The sequence below is a fragment of the Anopheles moucheti genome, chromosome 3 (assembly GCF_943734755.1).
Source record: "Anopheles moucheti chromosome 3, idAnoMoucSN_F20_07, whole genome shotgun sequence".
In the NCBI taxonomy this organism is placed as follows: domain Eukaryota; kingdom Metazoa; phylum Arthropoda; class Insecta; order Diptera; family Culicidae; genus Anopheles; species Anopheles moucheti.
Genome location: NC_069141.1, coordinates 6,071,893 through 6,085,247, shown reverse-complemented (window position 1 = coordinate 6,085,247; position 13,355 = coordinate 6,071,893).

Here is a 13,355-nt window from a genome sequence, read left to right as displayed (position 1 = left end):
CCAGAGTAAGGCAAACAGCTCTACCATTAGGTGCGACAAAGCAGGACACTTACTTTACATGCCCCGAATACCACAAGTCCCCCTAGAGGACATAATCAGAATTTACTACAATCACTGGTACCATCGCAAGACGCAAGAAGTGGAAAGCCACAGTCCGAACCCGAAAATGCCAGCACCGAGGGTCGTAATCGTTTTTCAACATTTTCATTAAATTTTATGCATCTGCTCGTCGGTTGTACGGTGTCGCAGCGCATTTGCGTTTTTTTTTTGCGTGTGCGTATGTGCTAACGATTGTGTCGCCCGAGGACATTTTAATGCGTCCTTCTCCCACCGCCAACAGTTGACATCTTGATTTTTGCTGCCTACGGGGTTCGCTTCCGTTTCGTGTACACCTCATCAAAGTGTGGTACGTACCCCCGTGGCGTCCGGGATGAACGTTGCCGTCTCACACGAGGATAGATGTACGCGGGCGGAAACGAACCCCGTTTTAATGTCACTGCAACGTGGTGCGTGTTGGCGTTTAATGGCTAATTAGTGCCAGAGCTTAATGCAACTGATCGTCGTCGTGCGTTCCCGATTCCACGTGGCTTCACCGCACAGTCGGTGTAAGGAGGGGTTTGGATGGATGGCGATGCCCAACTCGGCAGCTTAACTGCTTACTGATTTATGGAAATGAATAGCCGGAGGGTATTGCATCTGACGCATCGATGCGTAACAATTGCTGGATCGTTGCGATGAACTTGCGGCCGGCTGTGCTTTCACAGCACTGGCAAGCCCATTCCATCATTCCGACCAACGCACCTGAAAGCCCGCCCGGGTGTACCGCGCACTCTGAAAAACCAACACAACCATTCTTACGCGCAAATATTGCTGCATAATCAACGCAGCTCTACGCCCCGAATGGCACTATGCCGGGGACGGCCAGCATGCATTCGAGGTCACTTTCATTAGCTCGGGAATAGGTTTACGCTCCATCGAGACACAATTAGCACCTCCACGTATCCAGGGCTGGTTGGTGTTCGATCCAGCGTCCAGGACAATGGCTCGAGGTCGATGTCGATGCTAAAAGGACTGTAAATGGTGTTTTAGCACTCTCGGGACGCGCAACCCATCGTGCACCGCAATAACCATTGCGATCGATGCGCATCGATGGCAGAGTATCTGGGACACAGTGTTCTGTCCTGCTGTTTGGCGATCACGATAAGAAACTTCATCTCACCACCATTACGACCACCAGCGCTTTAAAACTGCATCGAACCGGAAACAAAGAATTTATCAATGGAGAAAATTGCATTTCACACTAACAAAATGGCACAAAAAAACACAAACCAACCCTTCTCGAACGCTCTCGAAGGAGTTCGTGTTGGTTGCATCAGCAGAAGGAAACAACATCCCACAGTGGTATCGTAACGGAAAACTACACAATACGGCTTCCATTTCGCCAAGATGCCCCGAGTGCTACCCGAGTGCCACCGTGCTGGCCGTGCTGGATGGAAACTTTCACCCGAACGGGCCCGGGACACGGGACAACTCACATTTTGTGGATGCAGTTTGTAATTCGATCTATCAACGAGAAGCGAAACTTTTCGCTTCCGAGCCCGAAGTGCCCTGGGTGATGCGACATCCAACGCAAAATGTTATTCAAAATGGAGAGCACAGCTTCGTCCTGCTTTTTGGTACACGGCGAGGACACCGAAATGGTGCGTTTTGCTGAATTGGAAAGTGCATTTTCTTTGCAGTGATCGAGCGACTGAGAAGGGACATCACATAACGGTGAGCTGCAGGAGTCGGTTGTTGCATGCTAATATGTTGTCGGATACTTTAGCTTTTTGATGGCTAAATCTTCAGCTAGAAGATAGGGCAGTGTTGCAGAGGAAAATGATTGTCCCTCTATAAGCAGCTCATGTTTTATTTAACACTGTCCCGTGCAGTCATCGTGAAGATTTTAAAGTACTAGGTATGAACATCAGCAAAAAGTTGATACTTTGTTTGATTGAAATGCAGTGCAATACAGAACGAGAAAACGGATATGAAAACACAAGACACTTTTGACACACGCGTGTTGCTATAATTTTTCATTTCAATCAATTTTAAAAGTTTGCTTAAAAGTATGAAAATAATTTCAAACTCAAAGGAGATTTAAACTAACATTTCAAATTAACAAAAAATTAAATAATTTAAACTGAATTGTTCAAAAAATGTTGTTAATTTATTTGCGTGAATTGTAAATCGCTACAAATGAATCGAAATATCCAAAAATGTATAACACAATAATGATGATAAAAATGATAAAAAGATAAAAGTAAAAGAATCCCTTTCCGAATAATCGAAAGATGAACAAAGTCAAAAAAATGTCCTGTCTCAAGGAAATCAGTGAACGATTTCATCTTCGTCTGGATCAAAGCCAAACTACCTTCTGTGTTGCAATCTGTGCCAATTTTGAAGTGGATCAACCTTTTAAGAATTGATTTTCTTATCGAGCAGCTTCCTTTTGCGGTACACACACGCATTCCCACTACACGGACTGACCCATCCAACCGTGCTACTATCTGTTCCGATCCGGCGACCACCAGCACCGACCAGTACACACCAAACATTGTTTCGATTCCTTTATTCCGGGTGCTTGTTCACCGTGCAGGAAAATATGTCCCAGTGATGAGCGAACTGTGACAAAGAAAATCGTTCAGTGTTGGTGTAACCTTTTGCTGAGCGAACTTTTTACAGCGAGTGTCTTTCGCAGCGAAGCCACTTGCACGTTGAAGAAAAATGTCCGATAGTAAGGATGCCGGTCAGGGCAACCCCTGTTGCTATTTCCTGTCAAGATATTTTTTTTGTCAGCTTGCGTTTTCTTTGCACAGATGCGGGGTCCACATCTTGCACGTACCAGGTAGCTTTCAGCAAGATTGCGATTTAATGAATTTTTAAGATCCATCCTTGATCTCCGGCCCATCCGGTTTGTCCGTCGGGTCGGATATCCACGCTATTTCAGCGCTACCAGTATGCAAGCATCAGGTGCAGTACGTGGACAGAAAAAAGCCGTCTTCGCTTGCAATAGAAGCAAAGATTGCATTCCTACCGGTCTGGTCACAACCCGCTCGATGTCCTATTTAAATCCACATCCAGTTAAATCCCACCCTTCACCCAAGGGGGTCACACCATCAGGGGAGCTTTAAGAAGCAAACTCATGCCTTGCATAAAGGCAGACGATGCGGTCCAGTACATATCTCTCGTAAATCCATGGCTTACGATCGGATTAGCCGCCAGGTTCCGATACCCCCTGTAGGTGCTTCACACCGACGAACCGACCGGCTCAAGCAAATCAACCATCAACGTTGGCAAACGATCGATCGAGGTGGACGGTGCGAAGCTTTATCGTGCGATACGCTCCGGCCAAGCAAGGCAGGACTGTTCTAATCGGTAAATTTATGTCGTCCCACCAGCAGAAACCATTGAATTTAATCGTTATCGAATCAAATCTAATTATCAATAAATTAAGCTTACCTTTAGCCGGACGCCAAATGCTGGCAGTAAGCGTCAAGGAACCGGAGGAGGGTACCACGAATGATGCCGGTGGAGATGAAGTGAAGGTTAACGAAGTACACGGCTACCGAACACTGGTTAGACGAGAAAGCAAAAAAAAAACACGCACACACAAATCAAAGGAAAGCCAACATCCAGTACGAACCGCGATACGATCCCAAAGCGGCGTAGACGCGAGACGCAACTCTACCGGGATTAAGATTATTAACGATCGCAAGCTCCCGGTGTGACAGGCTGGGGCTGTGGAACCCTATCTGATCTGCAGGCTCCGTTACACGCAACTGCAACACCCCCGTTCCAGAAGCCACCCGCCACGGCTGGGGCGCGTAATTTAATCGGAAAATATGATAAAAAATATCGTCATAATTAAGATTCGACGATGGCTGTCTGGCCTTTTCGGGCTGTTATTGCCGGATGGCTAGGCGTAGGCATTTTACTACGCCGCTACCGCTCGGCTCTACGAACACGGCCGGCAGGATGGTGAGGATTAACGACGACCAGCGCCTAACGGCCGCTAACCGAACTGGATCAGACGACCGGGGTGTCTCCTGGGGACCATTCTCAACACGGAATGGTATAACAGCACAGATTATAGGCATACGGTTGACGAAGTACAGACGGACCATTCGAGTAGCTCTGATTTTCCACCCCAAACATGGATGAATTTTCTTTCAGCATCTCCGTTTTCGTGTGATGGTGAAAACGAAAACGGAAACCCATTCGAGAAGGATAAGCTTTGAATGTGATTTAAATAATTATCGACAGCGGTAACCGGCAATTAAGGGTACACCGTACGCGGAATGAATAATCGGACGGGGATGATAGTGAGTTTAGCCACTGCTTCCGGCTTACAGCTGTTATGAGGAGCTCTCTGATGAAAAGCAAGAATAATCATCATTGAACGAGTAATCTTCCACGTCCTATTGATATTCTATCTTCTTTAGACATGGAACTGTAATGGTTTATTCTTAACAAAGTTGGCACAGCATTCTTCTTCATTTTTTTTAATTTTTATGTCTCTGCCTTAAAAATATTTTTGCATCAATTTTCCTCAGTCTCCATGGCATACTCCAACAGTTATATCTTGTTTCAATAATTAAGATTTATGTTCCCCAATGATCCCCTCGTATCACCACAGCAAGCTGCAACAGCCAAAGTTCACCTTTTCCATTAAAAATCACTTATTGCTCATCGCACATTCGACCTGCGTGTCGGCAAATGTCATCTGGTACGTGAATACACTCACAACGCTCCGCAAAACTTTCGCATGTTCAGTGCATAATTTACGAGCTCGTTCGGGCGATTGTGCCGATCGCGCTGCGTGTCATGGTTTTGGACTACTTCGACGCACGTCTCCTATTGTCACTATTATCGTCTGATTCAACGAGACGAGCAACCGGAATTCCCGCCACTAAACGGAGCCGCGCGCGAATTAATCACACTCTACCGACAACGTCAATTCGCTCGCGCAGACATACATCATCTTAATCCGCCCAGTTAGCCACTTGACCGGTACCGGTTGCAACGCCGAAGCTCAGGGACAACCCTAGACAGCTTCTTGGCAAAGCCTGCAAATAAATGATCATCCAGCCGAAACCAGAAGGCTTATGAGAGCAACTTCGCAATCGATCGCCGTGCTGTGTTTGTGGATTGGTGGGAACATATTAGGGGGTATAACAACAAGCAACATAACGAAAAAAAAAATATGGCAAGAGGCTTATTAAACCCGCTTAAGCCGTACGGCATGTGGCCTGTGGTTTTCTCGAGAAATCATCTACCTATTGCGATGAGTGCCAACGGGGTACGGTGGGTGGCGTGACAGGACAAATTCGGTAGTTGATTAATTTGAATATTCACCAAACCACCGGACAACCGCTGCCGATGGGCATTGATATGAAAGCGGGCGTCCGCTTACTGCCACTGCCGGTGACATTTGAGGACCGGGTGAAGTGGTGCGTGGCGTGACACCGAACGACAATAATCCCCCGAGCGTTGGATGCGGGAGATCGCGATTCCGCGAATTGGCCAGCGGTGGATTTTGGGTTGGGTGGATGTTGACGCAATTTCTTCGCAGCACCTTCCGCCAGTACGGGTACGGGCCAATCGTTTCGAGTGTTGTTGTTTGAAGGATAAATACCGTTGGTTGATTAACGCGATGGCAACGCTCAATCGCTGAGCTCATCGGATGAAGGTTAGTTTGGGGAGAGCAAAACTACGACCGATCGTTGCGGCGCTTGTGTGCAGAGGTCGCAAATCAATAAAGTGACTCTTGACTCTTGAATAATACGATGTAGTTTCTGTCGATTAACATTCTCAATGCACTCTGATTAAATCTATCAGATATTCAAGACACAACAGCTAAACTCCAAGAATGGATAAAGGTCATACAAAATATCTTATCGAGACACGGCTTTAAATATTTAAAATTTATATTTCAAACTTCGGAAGATTAGCCATTATTGAGCGACTCATTTTAAATAACTCATTTTTAGTACTACTACTTCATGACTACATCACTACATATGTGATAGGCTATAACAAAAGTTGGAGAATATTGATATATCTACATAACAGTCCTAAGAGAATCGCAACTTCTTCAATTGTTAACCGCCACCATAATTAAATCAATGACTTCATGAAATTTAAATTAGCTCATTTGGTTCTTCAGGATACCAAGCTGTACACCGCCTGATACAGAAACAGAAGCTACTGTTGCTTTTTCCACCTGGCCGAATGCATAACCTCCACCGTCCACCGTGTGGCATGTTGCAACTAAAAACCTCGTATCCACAGTGCCCCCAGAGTTCAGTTGCTGGTGTGCTTGTGTTTTCCTCGTTTTGAGTGTGCTTTTATGAGGTTAGGAATTTATATTGCACCTACATGCCACGTCCCTTCCCCGAGGAATCTCCGGGTATGTGTCACGCGAGACCATCACAGTGCTGCAACCAAGCGGTAGATCCATTAAGATAAGCTTTGGGGGTTCGGGCTTGGTGTTTTTTTTTTACGGTCCAGTGCAAAAACCGTCCCGTAGCGGGGACTTTGCGTGCAGACTACTTGTTTCTGACAACCGCAAGAGCACACAACACGTGCTCCAAAATATGCTCCCCGTTTTTATCCGTCACCCGTTCCAGCATGCAGTGGTTTTATGTTCCATTTTATCACATCCATATTCCTTTTTAGACGGGGGTAATGCCAGACCCACCGCTCGTCCACGGTTACTGTTTAAGCTTAAGCTCATGCTCACTGCAGAGCTCCCACAATCTCCGCACGATAAACTGTAATGGGTGCAGGAGAGGAATTCGCAATTCGATCGCAACCGAATTACTAACCTCTCGCAGATCTGCCTCGATGCGACTGTTTGATTGTCCCACCCAACCGGCCAGCGGCTTCTGGTTGGCCGAAAAACCAGTTGCAGCTAAGTAGTAACCAATTAATTATCGTTTTATTACGATACATATACCGTCGTAATGTCACTCTGTAAAGCGCCGCCCGCTGCCAGCTAGTAGTCGTGACACATAAAGATAAGACCCGAGTCTCACCAAACGACAGCCACTTGTCGTTTTGTGGAGCAGTTGTGGCGAGCAGGATTGTCACCGGGACACCGGCATACCGAGACATCAGGATGTCGGGCGCAGCTTAATTAACCATTAATGAGTGACTGTCACTGCTTCCATTCGCAGTACGACCACCTCATTTTGAGCCAGCTTAAAAATATCTCCCCAAGCAGATAGGCTTATCTCGCAGGATTGAGCGCACCGTCCGCCAACTGTCCGACCGATTTCTGATATCCTAGTTTTGATAGCCTTCTTCGGGCGGTGGCAAAAGGGAATTAATGCAGCCTCCCGGCGGGAACCCGGCGACCCATCCCGGTCATCGGTTGGGTTGTCCTGTTGTCGTCTCCCAACTGCAAAGGAAACGCTAAAGCTACTTTCACATCCGGTGGCAGAAATAAAAGCACGACGTCGACAAAACCCCCTCCTCCAATCGGTGCCGCTCACGGCCGACCTGATTTATCGGGGAGTCGTGTCGTAAATCTGTGCGGTCGGTAGTATTATCATGCAGCGACAAGGCAAGTGTGCAAGTCAAATATAATACACTTGCCGTAAAAAAAAGCTCAACCTGCGTTGAAAGGACGGGACTCAAATCGGTACCGTTCCACAATGTGCAGCGTGGAACAAAATCAAACCAACCAAAAAAAAAAACAACCACTTTCCATCAAATGCACGATCTCGGTTTTGCTCGGCTGCCAGATGTAAGGACGTGGTGGCGAACCATGGAATGGAGGGCGCGCACCACCCCCGCCATCTGTCAGCGTTTATGTTAGCGCGCGAAAACTTTCCATAATTGTGCCGTAAAGTGGCAAATTTACAGCAGCAGGAAGTTGTTCCTGGCGCGCGCGAAACCCATGTACACCTACTGGCGGGATGGCGAAGGCGAATGGGAGACCCACACGGAGGCGAAGTATGCTAACTTCTTCTCAATTTTCCTGCAGAAATATTTATTGCCAGGCCACTCGTACTGGTGATGCGATGCGACGAATCGACATCGACAACGGTTAATTAAATTTAATTTGATCGACTTACGCTCACCTAATTGGGCAATAAAAACGGATGACAAATGAACCGCGATCATACGAGGAGCGTTTTGTTTTTCGTTTCACTGCTTTGCATTCGCACCCCAAAACAGAAGACTACATGTAAAACAAACCTGACCCGGAGGTGAAAGTATAAGGATACCTCCTCCAGAAGCCATCAACATCAGCACTCATGCAGCATCCATTGGTTTTTTTTTTTGCCCCCCCGAATGAGAGACAACTGTCATCGTAATGATGTTTCTGTTCGATCGTTATAGAGCTTGATCGACACCTATCTCCTGCCCTTAAGAATTCCAGCATGCCTTCACGCAACAAAGTGTTCTCGCTCGTTAGCCAGGCCTTCACTGCTCGACTTTTATTATGGAATTTTCAATCGATTCTGCATAATTTTACTGCTGACCGCGGTACCCTGCTACACTCCTGCGTGTCCACTGGTACAATCTTAACTTCTGATCAAAGCTTCCCTTCCAACTCCACCATATCGGCTTCCCATCCACTTAATACAACTCCCGGGGATAGAGGATTTGTTTCGGTCTACCGGAGAAAGAGCAAAACTGCTGACGAACGCCATCTAAAAGCGTTTTGGGTTCGTCCGGATCGTAGACATTAGCGAGCGATTGGAACAGGTTCTCCGAGATGTACCCCGAGATGCCTTCCACCGGCTCAGACTTGCGCACGCTCCTATCCATCCCTTCCAGCAGCCGGGAACTGCTGCCAAGACAGTGACAGGACCGGGGCTGGAGCGAAAACCTTCCCCTCGGGAGACGAAGATGAAGTATCGAACGATTATTTATGGACTCTTAAGTTTGATTTATAGCATAACTGAGGTATGAAATGTATAACAAAGTGAAAGGAAAGCCCAACATGGACCCGAAACCGTTTTGTCTCTTTCGTTTTGGGGGTTTCACTATTCTTGCCAAGTGGCCATGGTCGTACTTCGCTACACGCATCTCGCGAGATGCGGCGAGCTAGTTCTTTTTTTATTAGATTCATTTTCATCATCAACCCATGGTTCGGGATAGTAGGGAGCGATTGGGTGAGATTTGGCTCCAACACGAGAAAGAAAACACGTCCATCTCCCTCTGTCTCCTGACGGGGTAACGGGTTCAAAGCTCCTCCACCATTCCTCCTATAAAGGGAATCCCTTGCCGGTGATAGTGCTGCTTTGTTATTTGTATCTCAGTTTCATCCAGCGCTGTGTTTTATTTTATCAACCTTTAATGGGTTTGTTTACGTCTAGCAATTTATCGCAGGACACTGCAGCCCGAGAGCACGACAAAACGCTTCCCCTAAACGGGGGCCCCTCGGTCGGTTGACTCGACATAAAAATTAATCAAGCTCAGTGCTGGATAGAATGGGTTCTGGATCGTTTTGGGACCGATTAGGATGGAGAAAAAAGGGCACGACGCTTTCGTGGAGGTATTTATTGTTGTTATCCGTACTTCGATTATGAGTCACTCGGCAGGAGTTTGTAGATAACACTTGGGACACAGTTTGTACATGCGGTACGAAAAGATTGGTACGATTAAACTGCTGATAAAGTAGTTAAACAGTGGCAAAAGTAAGCAGTACTTCGGGATGATATTTGACTTGTTTTAGTAGTACTCGATAGCAAACATCAACTCAGTTCTCACATTTGAGCAATGGCATCAAACCATACGTGAACTAAATGCTCACACATAGTTTTGTTTAGACATTAATATATTATCGAGTCGTCCAAGATCTTAAACTTGAGAACAGAAATAAAAGGGACGGTAAAGACCCTTTTTTGGCTCGTTATTTAAGAAGAGGATCATGCATTCTGAATGTTTTATGAAAGAATTGAAGAAGTAATAAACATGAAATTGATCAATTAAGCTCGAATTGTTCGACAATTGTTCGGAAATGTTTTGCCTTAAGCTCCATTAAACCTAAATTACATCACATTATGAGCTATTTATAGAACTGTAATAAACAATTTCACAGCAAGCAGTCCTGACACCAACATCTTCATCGACCCACATCCAACACTGACAACAATCTCTTCCCGGTAGCACGAAGCACTTCGTAATTTTCCCCCGCGAGTGAGTAATCTTGAAGCCTAGCTCACCTTGCCCATCGTAACCGGCATCCTGACAATCAGGGAACCTCTAATTAGACCAGTCCCCGTAATCTCTGCAGCCCCGAAAAGGTAAATGTTTGTTCGGATTGGGTCGGCGTGCAGGAGTGAAATCGTTTAAACGCGCATATTTATAGGCAACACTAAACCCCGCCGAAAGCACATCCTTAACATTCCGCAGCAGCACGCACGTACCGATATCGATTAACGAGCCATCGTCTTAATTAGCGCTTCTGACGCTGGCCGTAATAGTGTACGGGGTGCGTTTCCACGTACCTTCGCCACGTCAAGTGGTCGTGCGTTTAACGATGTCATGTCCCACGTCCAAAATCCAAAAACAGGCAAACATTCTCGGAAGACACATAAAAGATACGCGCCCAATTTCCCTTCGCAAAGGTGGTACCAGCACGCAGCAGAGACAATTTGGACGACGATTGCAGCGAAGAATAAGGTAACTTTACAAGTGCTTTCGATTGCGGTAAAAAGCTTGTCTCCCGGGCGGAGAACGCTTCAAAACGAAACAACAAACCCATTCGCCATTACTTATCATTAGTGTAGGATTAAATTATACAGCGAATATGTTATCTCATTATTTATTTACTTTTCACTCGCAGTTCTCGGCGCGGCCCGGCACCGTCCGAGGCTCATCTTTGACCATTCCCTGGCCAGCCGAGTCAATTAATCGGTCTCGTTTCGTTTCGATCGATCGGACAATCCCACGATCGCCGAATGTGACCCTGGTCCGGGCCATTTTTTCGTGAGAAACTGCTGCCACACTCCACAGCCGCACAGAAGTGACATTACGTCAGGTTGTGTTCTGATCTTGGGAAGAGCTACTTGCCAAAGATTACCTCCAAAGAGACGCGTAGGATGTGAGTGACGTACAGCTTGATTGTAGTGTGTGCAAATTGCACCTGCCGCTGGTTGAGTGCAGTGTCCAGTTTGCGCTTGCAGAAAACTGTGCACATTAAGTGCGACGAAGGAAGAACTGAGTTTCGCCGTCTAATTCACAAGGTCAGTCACTAGAATTTGTTGTCAGCAATCCCAAAAAATTTAAATTCCGAATTATTCATCCCCATTGAAACCAAAACTTTCCAATCTTTCCGTACACCATACCAACCTGACCTGATCCAAAGTTCGGGAATCGCAGTGCACTCACAACGTCAAACGAAATCTTCTACATCATTTTTCGTAACTTGTTTCTGCACCCGCTGTGAAACGTACCGGTGTGTGTCCGGTACGCTTAGCAAGATCTCCAGCTCGAAGGAAAGCTTTCAATCAAAGTCATTCCGAGCGTATGACATCATCTATCAGCTGCAATCGTTTCGATTTCGGTGTTTTTTTTTCTATTGTAATAGTTTGTATGCTTCTCCTTTCCACGCCATTCCAAAAACTTTCCTCTGTTTTGCTTGATAAAAAATGAACGCTTCGTTTGCGATAGTTTTGGAGCGTACACGACGTTCTTTGCCCAGTCTCCCGAAATGCTCGATCTGCGGTGGTGATGTGACAGGTAGAATTGATGATCGAACACTGCGCGAACGATTGGAGCTCAGGATGACTTGGCTGTTGAGCTACAGTTTTTTTGTGTTATGGTAAGAAGACAGCAAAAGAGATAGAGCTACGAAATTATAACCAGAATAAGGACGATACTTAACGGATTATCGAGGCCACGGTACAGAAATGTGTCAAACCATGCCCAGTAATGCTGTGAACGAACAGCGTTAAACGACCCTATTTCGTCTTCCGGTTGAAGAGATCCTTACCGAGCTGCGACATTTATCACTGTCCCATCATCAAAGCAAAGCTTCTATTAATGTCGATAGATATCACACCCCTAAGAGCGGGTGACACGTTGTGTGCCACTCCGTCCACGCGGAGGATGCACTTCATTCGCCCATACTCATTCGGATGTAATGTCTTTATGAAGACTAAACCTGCAACGGATCCAGCAGTGCCCCATTAACTTACAACACAACGCGTCAGGGTATCGTAAACGCAAACAAAATCTAGAGACCACATTAAAAAGGTGAAGGTTCGTGTGACCACACAAATCCCACACTATCCCAACACGGGCAACCCAACTCAAAACAAACCAACCGGTCTTACGGGAGCCGGCCGAATGTGAGCGACTCTGTCACCCAATAACTTCACCGAATCCTAGTCTCTGCACCTTCCGGACACATAATTACATCGTCCTAGCGAGAAACCCCCTTTAACAGACACACCAACATTCATGGCATCTCGTTAAGCGTTGGGACAACTACGGTCCATACTTACCGGCCGGTGCGAAACATGGAAAATGTGGAGAAGCGTAATGAAAATGAGGACCGTCTCACCGTCCGACGTTACATGCCATGGTGCGGTGTTCTAGCGTGTGGTAGCCACTAGTCCGAACATTCCCGGTCCTACAGGCACTGATAACATGCGACAGGCAAACCCCGAATTGGATCCAATTTCTGTGATTACCTCTCGACAGGATGAACGTTTCCCAACATGGAACACTCATTTGTGCGAAGGACCCAACATTGTCCGGCGCAAAACGGTGCCCACGCCAAGCATCTTTTCATTCGATTTTGGACAAAAGAAGCACACCCGCAATGAAATCTGATAAAAAAAAGAGTCTCAAAAAAGGAATTGTGGCACCATATAAGAGGGCGTAACAACAATTGCTTCGTTTCGGTATTGACCGTTGGGAGCAGGAAAATTCTACCCAAGTGCACTCCCATTTCCCATGCGCTCGTCGGTGCTCGATTTGCATTTTTGCAATTGCAACTGAGCTCTTTCCAAAGTGACCTCGCCTTAACTTGCTTCTGGTTCGTCGCACTCATGCAAAATACGAAACCCAGAACGAACAACCACTGCGGTAGATTTATGTGGCTCATTTTGTCCTCGTCCAGGCATTTTTTTATTCCTTGCATCCGAATACGTGTATGCCTGTGTCACCGTGTGGTATTTCATGTCCAAAAAATCGGTCCAGTACGGTGTGCTGTTCTTGCCATTGCTTGGTACATCTCCAAGGAGAAGAACAAACTAAAGTGCTTTTGTTTTGCGCCTTCTCTTCCTTTTTTTTTTTGGTTGCTGTGTCGTGCTCCGCTCGTACACCGTTTTGTTGTACGGCAGGCC